General features: G+C 37.8%; 1 protein-coding gene across 2 annotated transcripts in view; it reads right to left on the minus strand.

The window, feature by feature from the left end:
- COLEC10 (collectin subfamily member 10) overlaps window positions 1-6769 on the minus strand; it is a 124188-nt gene extending 117419 nt beyond the window's left edge. Inside the window, exon 1 of one of the 2 annotated variants that reach the window (XM_043483218.1) lies at window positions 6663-6769. The gene's annotated coding sequence lies outside the window, so the exon portion shown is untranslated. The remainder of the gene's footprint in view (window positions 1-6662) is intronic. The other variant, XM_043483215.1, reaches the window with a different exon arrangement.
- Window positions 6770-20217: the final 13448 nt, after the last annotated feature.

Genomic DNA, 20217 nt, shown 5'->3' on the forward strand with positions numbered 1-20217 from the left:
ACTGATGCTGTGTCACTACATGGCATTTGGTCCATTGCTTTGGATCACTACAATATTCGATCTCCATGCAACTGTTTCCTTTGGCCGGAGCAGGGCTTTCTGTCAAGGCAGTAGCTAAACCATTACGGTCACTTTTCCCTCTCCTTCCTCTCCCCTCTTCAATCTACAAAGGCACTACTGGGATTTAGCCTCTAGGCAAAACGTAACCAACCTTGTTTTAGGATACCATTCGCCTGATCACCGGGCAAAACACCAGCCTGTTGTTTTTATTTTCTTTACTGTACTCTGATCGAAATGTGTGCTTTCCTTTCAATGTCCTACTCCTCATTTCCTGTCCAAACTTTTCTGCTATGATACTAATTATTAAAAGCCTCAACTCCATCACCTAATGCATCCTATACATTCTGATTTAAGAGTAACCCCTAGGACACCTTAGACCCCTGTGCCTCACTCACATGGAAGCTTTTTATTCTCCCATATTCACTCAGGCTCAGGGTTGACAGGAAGAGTGGGGCTCTCCCCATCATCACAATGATCTGTAGGACATGACTCTTCCACTCTTTGTTAACATCTCGTATCCTGTGTGAATTCACAGTTGTGAATTTCATGTGAACTTGTCATGGTCTCCATCACTCCCTCTGCATTCATGAAAGGGTTTGCATTCATGATTGGCTTCACCACCAAGCCCACTATCTTCCTCTCCACCACATTTCCTGCAATCATTCTTAACAGCCTCAACATTTCTATCTATCCATCACAGTGGTCTATACCCCATCTCAATTACATTCATATGAACATTTTTTCTGCCAAATAACTGGGCCATTTTGGAAACGTCCTATGATTCCAATTCACTTACTCTTAATACACACACTGAACCAGATCTCCATTACTTTCCCTCACCACTTCTCTTTCAAAAAATTTTTTCAGCTGCACCCTTGGGCATGTGGGACCTTAGTTTCCCAGTCAGAGATTGAACCTGTGCCCCACACCCCTGCCCAACCACATTTAAAGGCAGAGTCTTAATCCCTGGGCTGCTGGGAAAGTCCCTCCCCTATCACTTTTAAAAACATCCACCACCCTCTTCTGCACTGTGCTCCTTTCTCTGCTTAGATCTCATCTTCAGAAGTGCTTCCCCTTGCTTAGGAACACTCTTAAATCACTTTCCCCTCCTCTTTATCTTACTCTGCCATTTTTTTGCTGGGTGAAACTCAAGCTTGATTAAACTCAGCTATCCTATTGCTCTGTGCTTGCACCTAAGAGGCTATATGTTACTAGAAGAAAGGACACAGGTATGCTGATAGACTTCATTTTAATTTATGAACTCTGCAATGCCTGATAATCCTACCACACTTCTCCAGAAAAATTACTTCCTCATTCTCCAATCTATCACCCTTTTCTGATAGCCACCCTTTCCTCCTATCTCACTCTCAGCTGAAAACATTGCAGGATAATTTCCCCCAAAACAATCAGGAAAGAAACAATTTCATCTTCTTCTCTCTGATGCTAGCTCTTCCTTCCATTTGCCTCTTCTTCTTGCCACTGTCTTCTTCTTGTTTTATGGATCAGGTATCCTGCTCTCGTAGAAGGCCTTCCCCTCCACAGGTGCTCTGGAGACCACAATATTCCCTTTCTTTACTGCACATCATTTTCTTCTTCACCAAAGGATCATTCATATTTGCCCACAAATTTCCTGGTAGCTCATGGGCTTTCCTGGTGGCTTAGAGGGTAAAGAATCTGCCTATAATGTAGGAGACCTGGGTTCAATCCCTGGGTTGGGAAGTTCCTCAGGAGAACGAAATGGCAATCCACTCCAATATTCTGGCCTGGAGAATTCCATGGACAGGCAGAGGAGCCTAGTGGGTTACAGTCCATGGGGTCGCAAAGAGTTGGACACAACTGAGTGACTAACTCACTTTCATGCCTTAATACTCATCTTTTAAAAAGACCCCATAATTCTTTTCAGTTTTCATTTCAGTATCTGCTCCAAAGGGTTTTAAAGAACCCTCTATACTCATTGATTCCCCTTCCTCCATTCTATTTGTTCCTAGTCTTACTGTAACTGAACAGCCATTAACTGAAATAATTTTTTTCAGGGTCACCAACATCTTACATCTTCCCAAAGTCAATGACAAATTTTCTGTTCCCGCTTTTCTCAACATCTCAGTAGGAGTCAACAAATCTGACTAATCTTATCTCTTAACTTCATTTTCAAGGTTTTTGAGACCATATTTACAGTGCTTTTTCTCCCTTCTTGGGACATTCTCAATTTCCTTTACTGGCTCCTTCTCTTTTTTCAGATCTTTAAGTATAGGAAACCCCTCGGGCTCTGTCCTCAGCCTTTATCTGTTCTCTAGAACACACATCCTAAGGCGATTTTAACTATTCCCATGACTTCAAATGTCATCTAAATGCCAATTTTCCTCATACAAAGTACTGCAATTAATCTCGATGAATAAACAAATGAATGGCAAAAGGGCAACCATTTCCATAATCTTGTATGCATCTTGTATATGTCTTACTGTGTAACCTTGGGAAAATTACTTAATGCATTTATTCCTCAATTGATAACATTACTTAATGTCTGGAGTTCTTATGAAAATTAAATGATAATGTACCCAAAGCACTTAGCCTAGTGCCTGACAAACAGGAAGTACTCAATAAATTCGAACACAACAATACATATTAGTTATATCAGGGATGGGCTATTATTTAGAAAACACAATTAAGCCAAACAAAACAAGTTCTTAAATTTTCATCTCAAGATCACATTTACAAGAATATCACAATCACTTGGCATTTCAAGAACTTCTATTCATGAGCTTCGTATTTAATTAATCTTTTTTTCTTTTTTTTCAGCCAAGGTGATGGTTTCATGGCTCCTCCACACATGACCAAAAGCAATCTGTCCCCTCTATCTTATATAAGAATGGAGTCAACTAAATAGACACTTAGGGTAGGTGTTAGTTATTAAATACATACATGGGGTTTAAGTCTATCCACAATGGGAATAACTGGGATATTTACTCCTTTGGGGAATATAAGCAAAAGGAAAACATAACTGATTCCTTTTAAATTCTTACAGTTTTATAGGGATGCAAACAATTTTTACCTATAATGTCTCATTTTATCTTTAATTCAATCCTGTGAGGTGGCAGGAAGACTATAATTTTTATCTTATAGTTGAAAATAGTGAGGTTAATTGACTCCCATGGTTTATAATTGGCATTATAATTTTCTTACCTGGAAAACAGTTCTTGATTGCTAGTCTGCTAAACACTCCAGTACCAGTCCTTAGTGCTTTGCCTTGGTAGATATTGTGATGAACTGATTTTATTATATGAAATAGAACAGGTTGTTTTTCACTTGTTAACACCAACACCTTTATTTTACTGCCATCTAACAGATTTCCTTAATACCCCTTGACTGAGAAGCTGCACGATCTGTGCTTTAGTCTACTGTATATAACTTTACAAACCATGAAACCTGGTCCACTAACACTTGAGAGTTTCCATAAGGCAGAAGACACCCAGACACTCACCAGTTATAAAGCATGACCAATGAAGGAGAAAGGGGTATGACAAAAGCAGAGCCTACAGAGAGATTTCCTTACAAAGCCTAGAGTAGACAGCAGGTTTAGAATCACTCAGAGCCAGGTCTTCATCACCTTGCCATGGCATTTGAAGAAGAAGGAAAAAAAAAAAAACTTTTGAGTGTATTTTTTCAGCTAAAACCGAGGACCCTAATATCTAACTCATAGCATCATCATGAGGATTAAAGTGCCTAACATATTACTGGTGTTTAATAAGCATTTGTTACCACTTCAATTCCCTCAAAAACCACTGGTTCATTTGGGTTAAAGATGTCACCCAGCAGGAAGAGGGAGACCAATTCCAGCTGGGCATTTTATTACCAAGTGCAGCAGAGAGTAATTAAAGTCAAATATGTACCCTTGTTTTGTTCTTCGTTTTGAATGCATTCATCTTGTTTTTAAAAACTGTCAACTACAATGCAGGAAAAAAGCTGTGTGAAAGGTATTAGAATGCTTATATTCCTCAGCCTACTGAAAACATCATTTTAAAAGTAAAAGCCTAAGAAAAATTTGATAGTGTTTAATTTGAAGAAGAGATGAACTCTTAGACAAGTATTGCTTTGATTCCCTCAATGAGATTTTTGCTGATAAATGAACATAATCTCATATATTATATACAGAGACTCCTTTAAAAATCTGCCTCCATTAGCCTTTCAAAAATGTCATCTTTTACTCATCCACATCATGGTTTTTCTCCCTCAAATAGCCCCTAATTACTAGAAAGGAAAGAAGAAAAAGGACTAGGATATGAACTGTATTACTTTTCAGAATGTAGAAATCTGCTTAAGATGTATTTTCATAATTATAGCTTACACAGATATCCTGGAAGTAAAAGACTCTGAGTATTTCTAATTATCTTGTAGATTATCAAGTTAGAAGAGAAAATGGCCAAAATACTTAAATGAGCATCTTCTTGTGAGGATCAAACTGATTAAATAACCTTTATGAGCAAAAGAGAATTTCCACATTCACATCATAAATGGATCTATTAACTTTTAAAAAATCTTTTTATTTTGTATTGGGGTATAGTCTCTTAACTTTTAATATTGTTTTAAAGTTCAAACTCTTAAGCTGTAAAAGTTATAACTTTTAAAATGGGTTTACTCATAGCACATATAAATTACTTTTTAGTGAGAAAAGACATTTCAGATTTATTTCATAACAATCCAGCCACAGGGTGTTACTTTTAGTCCCACTTAGCGGACAGCTAGAAAGTGAATATCACAGATAGAAGTAATCTGTCCAGGATATACTTCAAATAAGTGGAATGAATAGTTAGAACTTGAGCCTGGGTCTCTTGAGCCCACTTTGCCAATGCTTTTCACTATTCACTTTGCTTTAGACTTACAAGACTTTGATTTGAGTCTCATATTAGTTGTTTCTGGGCAGTCAACTTTGGGTAAGTCAACTAACTTCTCTGAAGCTCAGGTATCTTTTTTTAAATTTAATTTTATTTTTCAATATTGTACAATTTTATTTGTTAATTGCATCTCAATATAGGAATGGTGGGAAACCTCATCTCATTTGGGTTCTTTCTTTATGTCTTCAGTTGTAGATCTTTTCTAGTAGGTTTTTATCTTTTTCTTAGATGGTTATTCTGCAGATAGTTGTGATCTGGGTGTGCTCCTGAGAGATGAATTCAGGGTCTTTATATTTTGCCATTTTGCTAGTGCATAAAAAAGAAAGAAACAGCAACATACCCTCAGGTATCTTTCTTTTCAAATGGGTAAAGTAACATCTAGTTTCCTTTCAAGGCTTTAGAAAGAGCAAAGGACATAATGAATATTAAAACACTTCACAACAGCTTTTAATATTCCTATTAAAAAGTCAAACAGTTTGACAGTTAAATGGTTATAGAGACTGACTGCCTGGCAAAATGGAAAGAACAAGACCCCGAGTGAGCCTCAGATATAAATATAGGTCTAAATTCTTATTTTTTCACTTCCTAGCTTTGTACCTGACCCACATTCCTTATTTTCTGAGGATCGGTTTCCTCACTTGTAAAACTGGCACACACAATAAGTGCTGCTCCATGATCTGCGCCTGATTTACTCCCTTTTAAACTGAAATAGTTATTATTCAGGTTTTATTATATTCTCAGTATTTGTTTAAAGAGAAATTTAATAGCTACTCAGCAAAGGCATATTTGCTTCTTTGCTAGTGGTGGTGGTTTCATCACTAATTTGAGTCCGACTCTTGTGACCCCATGGACTACAGCCCTCCAGGCTCCTCTGTGCATGGGACTTTCCAGGCAAGAATCCTGGAGTGGGTTGCCATTTCCTTCTCCAGGGGATCTTCCTGATCTAGGGATTGAACCTGGGTCTCCTGCATTGCATGCAGATTCTTTGCTGAGCCACCAGGGAAGCCCTTCTTTAGTGTGACCAAATTTCATCTTGAAACTGCAAATCCCACCTTCACGTTACAGACAGGTCTATCAGATTGAATTAAAATAGAAGTAATTTATATCCTTTTCAGTGGAAAACAAAACACAACAAAAGCCTATCCTGAGATTCAAGCAGATGAGAGGAAGATCCAAGAGAGAAAAGAAAAGATCTGTATGAAAATGCAACCTTGGCCCAGCTGTCAAAGCATACAAAGAAACACAGAGGTTTTGCTCGTTGGGTGAAGAGCAGACTGTTGGGATCCTTTCCGTGTGCAAAACAGTGGACTTGGACCACCTGGGAAGCTGTGAGGCTTAGACACCTGAGCCACAGGAATGACTGAGTGGCATTGAAAGATCTCAGAGAAGCTTGCTAATGCAAACTAGCTTTCCCCAAAAGGCCCTGTTAAAAAGCCACCCATGGTCAAGTTTGAGCATCAGAATATCTATTTGCTTTCCTGGTTTTTGTATTATTTGATTCTCAAATTCCTTCTTGCTAAAGCAGCACATGTCCAAATGAAAATTCTGTAAATACAGGGGCATTCAAGACTCATACCTTGCCATCACTCCCCCAAACTGCTCTTGAGGGGGACCTGGCGCAACCCACCCATGAAATCTCTGGCTGAGACCCTGGCAGAAAGCAGACTGCTTCACGCATTAGCAGCCCAGAGTTATTTTGGGTCTGCCACTTACCAGCAATGTATGCTTGTGTGGGCCACTTAACCTTTCTGGGCTTCTGCTTCTTATCTATAAATCTACGAGGCTGGGCTGAAGACTGAGTATCTGCCAGATCCTTCTTGTCCCAGTGTTCTCTGATCCAACTTATGAACCAATAATAAGGATTCCCAAACTAAAACAAAGTCAATGGTGCCTCCAATTTGGAATGCACTGACGTGATGTTACTAGATTTAGTGTATCTGTGGAGAGGGGAAAAAAAAAAAACAGTTTACCGGCAGCCTGGGTGAGTCAAAAGGCCAAGCTATTTTTGGTAAAGACCACTAAACAGGCTTGGGCATTTATATGCATTTTCTCAGCAACAGGACACAGGCATCTTGCCCACATTCCAGGGAAAGACCTACCAACACCTTTGCTACAGTCCAATAGTGAAATAAATGTACTTAGCTGAATAAGGACACCTCCAGTGAATGCTGTTTTTTTTTTTTTTTTTAAGGTTGGTTATGCTTTGCAGTCTGCAAAGAGGTTATCTTGTCAAGTTGGTAGTCATCAGGTGGGACTCACAGCTTCAGTAGGGGAGTTAAGCATTTCTGGACTACTTTTTTTCTATTTGCCTATACTAAATTGAATTAAGAAATCATCACCTTATAAAGATTCCTGTGGTCAGGACTAAGAGATACAGTGACCATCGTATATTGAGTTTGGACGACAACTTTGTAAATGACAGGTCGACAAATGGTCTTTCTAGTACTTAAGGATGATTAGGATAAAGAATGTTTTCCTTTTATCATTAAATCTTTTGACATTTTAGGTAGTGCAGCTCTAATGGAGAGAGCTAACTCCAGGATGTAAAGTAACACTTACTGATGCTAAGTCACCCTACTGGGTGGTACATTTGGAAACCGCCAAGAGAATCAATTATAAAAGTTCTCTTCACCAAGAAAAAACTTTCCTTGTATCTACGTGAGCCGATGGATGCTAAAACTTCTGGTGATGGTCTTTTCACGTATAAGTCAGTCAAGTCAAAATGCTATAGACATTAAACTTACACAGGGCTGTCTGTCAGTGATGACTCAGTAAAATTGAAAGGAAAAAAGTTTATAAGGAAAATGTTTAATGAAAATCAATCAATTTTAGAAAAAAAGTGCTAACACCCATAGTTAGCATGTTAATGAGGCAGCAAAATACGACATTTAAAAGTGAGAATTTGAAAACCACAGTGTTGAAATGTGAATTCCAGCTCTGTGTCTCTTTTATTCACTCTGACACCTTGGGCAGGAGATAGCCTCTGGGAGACTCAGTTTTCCTATCTGTATAATGGTGAGAATCATTGCACCTAATGTGAATATAAATACACATATGATGCAGTCAGCATACAGACTAATTCATAAGCACTAAGTCAACATTATTAGCATTAATAATCTATTACAAAAGTAAACTTTGAATTATGCTTTGTATAACTATACACTTTGTATCATTTGTACTAGGTATTGTATTGCAAAATGTTAACCAGATTTACCCTCAACTCTGCTAAACATGAACCTCTGAAGACACAGGGGCTTAGTCAAGCCATCTTCTAACCACCAGGGAACTGAGAAACGGAGGGGACACATAGAAAACAGATGGAAGAAATGCAGAAAGAAAAGTCAGGCTGCTAAAGCATTATTTATACAATAGTGTCATTTAGATTCTTGATCTAGGAAAAGAAACTTTAGTCTTGAAATGTTCAGTTGTATAAGCTAAGGAGTTCTCTATTTTAGTTGAGCAAGCTTGAGATATATCTTCAAACACATGAAAAGATGCTCAACATCACTCATTATCAGAGAAATGCAAATCAAAATCACAATGAGGTACCATTACACGCCAGTCAGGATGGCTGCTATCCAAAAGTCTACAAGCAATAAATGCTGGAGAGGGTGTGGAGAAAAGGGAACCCTCTTACACTGTTGGTGGGAATGCAAACTAGTACAGCCGCTATGGAGAACAGTGTGGAGATTTCTTTAAAAACTGGAAATAGAACTGCCATATGACCCAGCAATCCCACTTCTGGGCATACACACCGAGGAAACCAGATCTGAAAGAGACACGTGCACCCCAATGTTCATCGCAGCACTGTTTATAATAGCCAGGACATGGAAGCAACCTAGATGCCCATCAGCAGATGAATGGATAAGGAAGCTGTGGTACATATACACCATGGAATATTACTCAGCCATTAAAAAGAATTCATTTGAATCAGTTCTAATGAGATGGATGAAACTGGAGTCCATTATACAGCGTGAAGTAAGCCAGAAAGATAAAGACCATTACAGTATACTAACACATATATATGGAATTTAGAAAGATGGTAACAATAACCCTATATGCAAAACAGAAAAAGAGACACAGATGTACAGAACAGACTTTTGGACTCTGTGGGAGAAGGCGAGGGTGGGATGTTTCGAGAGAACAGCATCGAAACATGTATATTATCTAGGGTGAAACAGGTCACCAGCCCAGGTTGGATGCCTGAGACAAGTGCTCGGGCCTGGTGCCCTGGGAAGACCCAGAGGAATCAGGTGGAGAGGGAGGTGGGAGAGGGGATCGGGATGGGAAACACATGTAACTGCATGGCTGATTCGTGTCAATGTATGGCAAAAACCACTACAATATTGTAAAGTAATTAGCCTCCAACTAATAAAAATAAATGGAAAAAAAAGATATATATCTTATGCTACTTACAAAAAAAAAAACCACACCACCACCAAACCAATGCCTATTGGATCCTTGTTAAAAATGCAGTTTCCTTGACCTTCCAATCTTCAAGATCCAATCTTCAAGAGTGGTTCTAAGGAATTCAGAATCCTTAACGAGATCCCCAAGTGATTCTCCTACAACACCAGTGTTAGGGACTGAATTGTGTATCCCCCAAACTCATTTATTGAAATCTTCACTCCAAAATGGCAACCCACTCCAGTATTCTTGTCTGGAGAATCCCATGGTCAGAGGAGCCTGGCAGGCTATAGTCCTTGGGGTAGCAAGAGTCGGACACGACTTGGCGACTAAACCAACCAACCAAACAGTACCTCAGGAGATGACTGTATGTAGATACAGGGTCTTTAAATAGGTTTTAAAGTGAAAAGAGGCCATTAAGGTGACCTGTTATTCAACACAACTGATGTCCTTATGAAAACAGATCAGGACAATCGGGACACAAACATACAGTGAGGAGACCATGTGAAGACACAGAAGAAGACCACCACCTACAAGCCAAAGAGGCCTCAGGAGAAATCAACTCTGATGATACCTCCATCTGGAATTGGACAAAATAAACTGCTGTTGTTTAAGCCACCCAATTGGTGATACTTTGTTATCACAGTCCTAGAAAATGAAGATAATCAGCTGTGGGACACATCAATTCTGGAACTCCTCACTCCATGTCAACATCTGGTTTACAACCTTCCAGGCAAGCAGTCCTACAGCCTTTGTTTGAATCTCCCTGCAAAGGGAGGCCTCAAAATTCTAGCATTGCCCATCTCATCTTAGAACTGCTCAGTGTGAGAAAATCTTCCTTACTTTACACTGAAATTTCTGTTATCATAACAGTTAAGCTTCCTAATGATAACACTGGGACACCCTAAGATTCTAAAGCAGTATCAGAACAGTCAAAGAAAGCATTTTACTTGCTGAAAGTTTAATGCTATGTTTACTACTGACAGTATAATATTTGATTTTAATATTCTAGCTTTTAATTAACTTATGATATTTGACAAATATTACTTGATTATAACTAGCACTCTCAATTTACTGATCACTCTGGATAAAACAGAGTTTATCATAGTTTCTAAAATAAAAATACTATGTATGAAGTTTTCTTCCCCAAGGGATTATGGACTTCTGAAGTACAATCAACAAATGATGATAAAATCTCATTAAGTTTGGCTGCTTTGTCCTTCCTAAGGTCAGATCCTTTAGCTCCAGAGGAAATGCTTGCTGCGTAAAATTTCTACCTGCAGTTCACAGGCTGCCTATTCCTATAAACCTATAGGTAATACTCCTGTCAGGAAGTAATATTTTTACTGTTTTATTTAAAATAGTCCTATCAACTGTTTTACTGAAACAATGATTATTTTGGACAGGTTCTGCCCAGTGGAGTTGTTTAAACTGATTCAATTACCTGTGTAATTGACCTCCAAAGCTTTCCCATTTTAAAGAGGATATTTCTCATTTTAAAGCAGACACTGACGGTCAGGCTAACGTTGAATAAAGGTCCTTTCACTTCAGTTGACTCTACTGAAACTCTTTTAATAGTGTAACAACAGTAATAATAATAACTAACATTTATTAACTGCTTACAGTGATTCTATAGCAGGCTTTGTACATATTGCCTTATTTAATACAATTACCCCTTGATAGAGGTTGTATGTACTATCTGCATTTTACAGGTGAATCTCAGCGAAGTTTTATAACTCCAAATCACACACTTCAGTAAGTAGCTGAACTAAGCTTCTTACCCAGCTTGATTTGGCTTTAAGGTCTTGCTCTCATTTACTGTGTGCATTCCACAAAGGGAATACACAATCTAGGGAAAGAAAAATTTATCCTCTTGACAACATCTGTATAACATCTGTAAAACAGGGATATTAACACTTGCCCCTTGAGACTGTTGAAAAGATTAAATATGGATGTAATTTATTTCAGTATCTGGCCCTAGTTCTTGGCAGACATTTCTTCAGTGCTTTATAAATGTCAATTTTCTCCTTTTCAGCAACTTTTGCCCATGTATTTCCAGGGTACTGATCTGTGCCACATGGGAAAATCTACAACTAGAAGGTACAGCTAATTCTGACTTCCTTGAGTTTATATCCAAGTGTAAAGGCAAAAGACTATGATACAAAAAAGTTACAAAATAATCTATTTTAATGAGCGCTGAGAGCAGGGGTTTTGTAGTCAGAATGCACTGGATTTGCACTCTGTCTCCACCATTTCCACCCACCATTTGTAAAATCTTGGACCAGTTACTTTCCCTCTCAAGGTCTGAGCATTCTTGTTTGTAGCATGAGGATCTACCTCATGAGGTTGATATGAGGATTTTAACAACTGTTCTTCATTGGTGTTGATTTGTTCCAAGGAGGGCTGTGAGAAATGTGCTTATTGTATCTCACTCAATCCTTACAACAAGGATGAAATGCGCTCAAGTTCATGATTCTCATGTTGAGATAATCAAGACACAGGGAGGTATATATTTGATGAATGTCACTTGGACACTAAGTGTCATAGCTGGGGTGCTTTTTCAGGCAGTGTGACCTTATAGCCCATTTTCCTCACATACTATACAACACTGACTTCTAGATTATAAATGATATATGAGATGTTTCAGAAATATTTTCAGAAATATTCAGAAATGCTAAAAAACAGTTTATTATAATTTGTTGTTTACTCACTAAGTCACGTCCAACTCTTTCACAACCCCATGGAGTATAACCCACCAGGCTCCTCTGTCAATGGGATTTCTCAGGCAAGAATACTGGAGTGGGTTGTCATTTCCATCTCAAGGGGATCTTCCTGACCCAGGGATCGAACTGACATCTCCTGCATTGGCAGGCAAATTCTTTACCACTGAACCACCAGGTAAGCCCATTAATTTGTAAAAATAAAAACAAACTAATTAAGCAGCTCTTCCTTGGGCTGAAAGGAAAGAATAAAAGGTTGTCCAATTTGTGAGGATAATAATGCCTTTAAGCACAATGAACAGCATTATGCTGTTTTTAATTCCCTAAAAGAAAGCAAGCCCCATGTCTATCAAGTTGATGACCTTTCCAGACTTTTTCAAGATTCTTGCTTCCTCACGTCATTTCAAAAGCTACTTTCAATTTGATGACTGTTCCCATTAACTCTGGGCCACTTGGCTTGCTTTTTCTAACAAAGGTCCACAGATAAATCGTGCGAGGCGGATGTGATTTCCTTGAAGTTCTCAGTGGTCTAATCTGCCTTGATGTGGTTCCTTTCATGGTTTTACATGGCACTTGTGGGGCATAAGTGGGCATAAGGCCAGCTGGGTTATATTGTGTCTATTTGTTTTCTCTTCAAAATGAAGATTGTGTTTAAATGAAAAATTGTGTTCCAGGAACAAATTATTTCCCTTTGAAGCACTATCTCCTAACATGACATTTGAAGGTTTTGTGGAGAGAAATAATTAGTATTCTTATACAGTTCTCCACGTTAATTGTGCCCTTCCATTTACAGTGCAGAAGGAGAAATTCAGACCCATCCTCCATTCTTCAATATTAAGAGAGGATCTACACAGAAAGGCTGGTAGTTTTAAAAAATCATTTTCCAGATTATATACACTCTACACAAGTATATATATATATATATATACACATACATATATATGTATGTGTATGTGTGTGTATACAACATAAATAAGAAAAAAATGTTTTTTCTCTCTTTCCCACTTCAGTTCTCTTCCTCCTCCTAGGAGTATATTCTTCTAGGTTTTTTGGTCTATTTGCCTGCACCTGGGTTCGATCCCTGGGTTGCAAAGATCCCCTGGAGAAGGGAAATGCTACCCACTCCAGACCTGAAGAATTCCATGGACTGTATAGTCCATGGGGTCCCAAAGAGTCAGACATCATGTTCTTTTTAATGACCTCAAATTCTTCAGTGTAGGTATACGTTTGCTGATATGTTTTTCTTTTCTAATCTATCATTTTCCCTCTAGTGTTTCAGAAGTTATATGTCCTCTTTCTAACTCCCATACTGTTGCTGTCCTTACAGTTTTATAGTATGTACAGACGTATCTCCTTTTATTGCACTTTGCTTCATTGTGCTTCAGAGACATTGCATGTTTTTTGCTTTTTTTTTAAAAAATAGATTGAAGGTTTGTGGCAATCTTTCATTGAGCAAGTCTGTCAGCAACATTTTACCAACAGCATTATTTCATTATTGTTAAATTAAGGTATGTTCAGTGTTTTTTTTTAGACATAATGCTATTCCATACTTAATGAATTACAGTATATCAGTATAATATAAATGTAACTTTCACACGCACTGAGAAACCAAAAAATTCATGTGACTTAGTTTATTGTCATATTCACTTTATTGTGGCAGCCTGGAACTGAATCTCTAGGCAGTATTTCTGAAGTACATAGAGAGTGTATGAAATCTATTACTACCTAGAGCTAGTCTGTGTATATACCTTACCCATAAGGAGAGAAAAAGTTTGCTTACATTTTATCCTTTGTCACATGCTACTAGCACACTGATACCATCTGAGAATTTTCAAGATTTATGATTTTATTCGTTGTTCCAAGATTTTCTTTGCCTTTAGTGTTCTGCAACTTGAATATATTATGCCCCTGTATGAAGGTGTTTTTGGTGTTTATCCTGTTTGGTATTCTAAGATTCCTGGATCTGTGGTTTGATATCTGTCACTAATTTTAAAATTGTTACTGCAGCCATGAAAATTTTAAATGGTGACTGCAGCCATAAAATTAAAAGATGCTTGTTCCTTGGAAGAAAAGTTATGACCAATCTAGACAGCATATTAAAAAGCAGAGACATTACTTTGCCAACAAAGGTCTGTATCATCAAAGCTATGGTTTTTCCAGTAGTCATGTATGGATGTGAGAGTTGGAATATAAAAAAGGCTGAGCACCGAAGAATTGATGCTTTTGAACTGTGGTGTTGGAGAAGACTCTTGAGAGTCCCTTGGACTGCAAGGAGATCCAACCAGTCCATCCTAAAGGAGATCAGTCCTGAATATTCATTAAGGACTGATGCTGAAGCTGCAGCTCCAATATTTTGGCCAGCTGATGCGAAGAACCGACTCATTGGAAAAGACCCTGATGCTGGGAGGGATTGGGGGCAGGAGGAGAAGGGGACGACAGAGGATGAGATGGTTGGATGGCATCACCTACTCACTGGACATGAGTTTGAGCAAGCTTCAGGTGTTGGTGATGGACAGGGAAGCCTGGTGTGCCACAGTCCACGGAGTTGCAAAGAGTTGGACATGACTGAGTGACTGAAAAACAGCTGATTTTAAAAAACTGTTGAGCATCATTGCTTCAAGTATCTCTTCTTCCCCATTCTCTTTTTCTTCTCCTTCTGATATTCCAGTTATGGGGATGTTGCATCTTTTGATATTGTTTGATGTATTCTGTTTTATGTGTACTGCTTTGTTTTGTTCATTATTTTTTTCTCTTTGTATTTTAGTTTGAGAAATTTGAACTATTTTCAGCTTCACTGATCCTTTCCTCAGCCATGTCCAGTCTCCTAATCAACCCATCAAACACATTCTTCACTTCTGTTACTTTGTTTTTTATTTGTAGCATTTTCATTTGATTCTTTCTTAGGGGAGTCATCTCTGTGCTTACATTATCCACCTGTTCCTTCAGGCTGTCTACTTCTTTCCATTAGAACCTCTAATATACTTATTTAAAACTCTCTAATAGTCTGTCATATCTGACTCTGGAGTTTGCCATGTGACCCTGGTTCTTTAATAGGTTCAAGAAAACTGGCTGATTTTTAGTTTGTTCAGCTTTTTCTTGTTATAAGGGCATAACTGTTGGCTTCTAAGCTCTACCTCTTCAAGATGAAATCAGAGCACTATTATTCTGAAGAAAATGTTTTACTGGTTTTGTTGCTTATAAATGTTTCCGATGAAATGCAGCTTGAAGTTTTTTTTAAAGTTCGTTGAAATATAACTTTAATAAACATTTCAGATAGAGTTTGCAGTGATAAATATTCCAAGTCTAGGCATGTCTTCCTCTGTCATTATTTTGCCATTTATGTGAATGATAATTGGTCTGGGCATTAAATTCAAGGCTCGTAATCTTTTTTCTCAGCATATTGAACATACTGCTTAAATGTTTTCTTGAGCCAGTTTTTAAAATGAGGATTCTATAGCAATCTTTCTTGTTCCTTTGTAAGTCCCCTGTTTTTCTCTCTGGAAGCTTTTGGAATTTTCTCTTTATACATACATGGAGCTCTAAAGTTCCACTTGGAACATATATGTGTGGGTCTTCTCTTTTCTGCTCTCCAGAAGCAGTCCCACAAGCAGTCTCATTGTTATCTAATGTAAGTCCATATGCCTGATGCACAGTGAGGCCAAAAACAATACCACAACATCAGAGTTTGGAGCAGAGGAAGGTTTATTGCAGGGCCATGCATGGAGACTGGTGGCTCAAGCCTTAAAAAGCCCAAACTCCTCCCGAAAACTTTCAGCAAAGCCCCTTTATGGGGAAGATGGCGGTGCAGGGGGTGGTGGGGGGGGGTTGGTTGTTGCAAACACCTTGGTGTCAGATTCTTTGTTCTTGTACTCAGTTCACAAGCTTCTGGAAACTTCACCAAAACAAACGTTATTATCTGTTCTGACAAGAAAGGACAAAGGTCCCAAGGCTGAATTTTGTCCTCTAAGGTTCAGGCCTATGGTACATGGGACTTCTTAGCCATTGTTTGGTAGTCCAGATGTCAAGATGCCACTCTTCAACTGCAGGGGGCGCAGGTTTGATCCCTGGTGGGGTAACTAAGATCCCACATGCCATGCTGCATGGCAGGAAAGGAAAAGAAAAGGCAAGCCAGGTGGAGAGAAAAAATATTGACAATACATATAGCTGAAAAAAGATTGGCCTCTAGAATGTATAAAGCATACTTACAACTCAAATAAAAGCTGCAAATCAATTTTTTTAAATGGCTGAAAGATTTAGCTAGACACATCATTAATATATATATATATATATTTGAACAGTTAATAGGCACATGAAAAAAGGTTTAAAATGATTCATCATTAGATTTTGATTATGCAAATCAAAAATCCTACTGAAATGAGATGCCAAGCAACCACGAGAATAGCTCAAATTAAAAATACTGATGCCACCAAGTGGTGGCAAGAATTTGAAGCAACTAGAACTCTTATGTAGTTCTGGTGGAAGTGTAAAATCATACAGTCACTTTGAATGACAGTGTACCGGTGTCCTACAAAGTTAGACATACACATCATATGAGCCAACAATTGTACTTCTAGGTATTTACCTAAGAGAAATGAAAACATCTGACCACACTATGACTTCTACATGAATTTTCACAGCAGTATTTTTTTAGTAAAAATTAAAAAAAAAACAACTAGGAACAACACAAATATCCAATAGATAGTGAGAAGATGAACATTGTGGTACATCCATACTATGAAATACAACTCAACCATAAACAGGGAGAAAATACTGATAAACAAAACAACAATGATGAAAGTTACACCATTATGCTGAAAGAAAGAAGCCAGACATGAAAGCGTATCTACTTTATAAGTTCTTACATATGAAGGTCTGTGTAAATCACATCTAATCTTTACAGATAAGACAGAAAACAGATAAACGGTCGCCTGGGACCAGAATGGGGAGAATGACTGAAATGAAACACAAGGAAACTTTCTTGGGTGATACATTAATATATGTTCTGTATCTATACGTGTATGTTCTACATCTTGACGCTTACATTATTACAGGTATTTATCAAAACTTATTCAACTATACATTAAAGTATATATAATTTGGTAGGTAGATTATACATTAATAAAGCTGATTCAAATAAAAACAATACCTGAGGACAAAAATAAAAATGCAAATATTTATCCTGTGAAAGATGGAAATTTTTAGGAAAAATAAAATGCTTTTATCCAGTATTTGACAGACATCCACATATTAGATATGTATTAAACCGGTTCTGGGGACTCCTCAGATAATAAGAATGATCTTGGAAGAATATAAATAAAATGTCCTGAAAACTGGAAGTTTTTGAGTTTGATATTTGAGAACTTTCCAAATTTTCTGAATTGATAAGATGCTGAAGTCCTCTAATGTTTAGAAAGTGTTGACATCATCTTGATTTATTACAATTAATCTTATTATAAATTCCTTTGATAAAATTGATGTTTGTGATCTCCGCTGAAATATCTGAATTATGAAACTAGAAATTAAAATTATGTTCAAACATGCATTATTAATATAAGGAGAAAAGCAACAAACTGGGTTCTATCCTTGGCTCTATGTTACCTAGATATATGAACATGCAATGAGTCACCTCTATGCCACTCTAATTTGTAGTGTGTAAAATCCAAGTGTGGCTTACATATTTTGGGTCTTTCCACTAATTAAACCCCTCTATTAACTGCCCTAACTCGAGACTACAATTTTATGTTTGGCTCTAGAAGGATTTGTGTAACCATAAGAGGGCAGCATTCCATTTAAGCAAATTCTTACACAATTTCCTGTAAGTGTTCGGTACACTACAATTACAGGCATTGAGATTGGCATAATATTTGCTAGTATTAAGCCCCTTAGGATTATGTTAAGAAAAGTAATTTGTCAGTTTTAAGTATGAATACACAAATTTATCACAACTAGAGGTAAAAGGGAGTCATTTCTGGCTCTCAGGCTTGTATTTATTTAAGTTGAGATCATGTTTCTGTCTCATCACTACTATAACCTATTAAAACACACTTGTCAACCCAATTAAAGGAGGACATTCGAGCACTAGTATGTAGATTTAGAAAGAGATATTTTCTATGGATTCTGTGTAAACTGCTATGTTCAAGGTTGCAACTATTTCAAAATCAGCATGCCTGTTCCACATCAAAATCACATGTCAGGAATAAGAGGTAAAGTGAGAAAAGAAAAGAGGATAAAGAATCATTTATGGACGAGAATTTACTTGGACCTTATTTGGTCCTCAACACAGTTTTAAAGAAGTGGAAGATTTAGAAACTACTATTAAGGCACTTAGACCATTTAAAGAAACCAAATAAGTATTCCTTAAACAATAAAATGGAGAAGGCAATGGCACACCACTCCAGTACTCTTGCCTGGAAAATCCCATGGACGGAGGAGCCTGGTAGGCTGCAGTCCACCGGGTCGCGAAGAGTCGGACATGGCTGAGCGACTTCACTTTCACTTTTCACTTGTATGCATTGGAGAAGGAAATGGCAACCCACTCCAGTGTTCTTGCCTGGAGAATCCCAGAGATGGGGTCGCACAGAGTCGGACACGACTGAAGTGACTTAGCAGTAGCAAACAATAAGAGATAACTGACGAAAAATAGATTCCATCACCGAGAAAGGGATTCTAATTTTTGGTATCAATGTTCCAACTGTTAGCAACTTTATCTACTTTATAAGCCCATCAGTTGATAGGAACAGAAGGCCATGGAGGCTTGCACAGCTCAAGATTACAGTAACAACTTCATGGTTTGTGGAACTAAACACCCTATCTCCTGGTCATTCATCTCAACCTGGGAATGTACCTTTTCTCTCCTCTTGGCCTTCAGTTCATCCTTCCTCTGCACAGTGTTGAATATCTTTTCACTGTCTTAGAAAGCCACCATCATCTTTCACAGTTAGAGGAAAGGAATGTTCAATAGTTTGGAAAGGAAGGGTCCGAGTACAGGAAACTCAAGGAACATTTACCATTTCTAGGCTATGTCTGTGCCTGCAGGACAAACCGTCACCCTCCTGGCTTTCTAGGGATGTCTGAAGAATCAAATCAAAGATTTGATTTGCTTAAAATCACTCTTTTCATTACACTCATTAGTGTATATGGACACGGAAATGGCAACCCATTCCAGTATTCTTGCCTGGAGTATTCCACGGACAGAAGAACCTGGTGGGCTACAGTCCATGGGGTCACAACGAGTCGGACACGATTGAGTGACTAACATATTAGTGTATATGGCTTCTCACAATAATGGAGTGAATATTAACAAATAACCAGTATGACAAATCATACAAGAATCATCTTTTCTTTGAAAAGAACACTTATGCCTGAAATAGAGCCTTGCTTGGGCAAAATTATTAACGGGATGACACAACAGAACTTACAAGTTGAGGGACTTTAGAAACGCTCTATAAGTTGACACCTTGCTATAAGACAAGAGGGAAGCCATGCCTAAAAATGAGAAAGAAAAAAAGGTCATTTGATTATAAATGTTACTCTAATTTTACTCTTTCATTTTAATATTTAAAATTTATTCCAATATAGTGTTAGCATGCTAATAAAAGGTAAATTGCTTTTATCTGGACCTACTGCTTTATTGTTTTGCCTCAGCTTTTATTATAGAATTGTTATTGCTATGGAAATGTTAACTTCCTGTTTATATTTCTGGAGTCCTGAAGGGCATGGAAGTTGGCCAGTTTAAGCTTTATTAGGGAGCTACTGAGAGAAAAATGTCTGCAGCATTTTTGCTTTGTACTGCTGCATTTCACGAAATGAAAATCTGTCCATTAAATGTAAATTGTGTGGTCAATGCTATAGCAATGTCTCCCTTTTCTCCCAGTAAAACTCTATAAACCTTAAGCTCATTTAGGTTAATTATGAAGATCCACAATTGCTACATCTAAACCAATGTGAACTTGAACCTAACCAGTCTCAAAATGTATATGCCTCTCTGGATTGCAGATGAGAGTCATGGATAAGGTTGGGTAATCTTTTCAGATGTGCTTCATCACAGCTGCTACCTCTTGGAGGAAAATCACAGTGGAGAGCTGAGACCTTGGCTTTCCAGGTTCATAAACCTGCTTTTGTGAGTTTACCTAAATTTTAGC

The sequence above is a fragment of the Cervus canadensis genome, chromosome 12 (assembly GCF_019320065.1).
Source record: "Cervus canadensis isolate Bull #8, Minnesota chromosome 12, ASM1932006v1, whole genome shotgun sequence".
In the NCBI taxonomy this organism is placed as follows: Eukaryota; Metazoa; Chordata; class Mammalia; order Artiodactyla; family Cervidae; genus Cervus; species Cervus canadensis.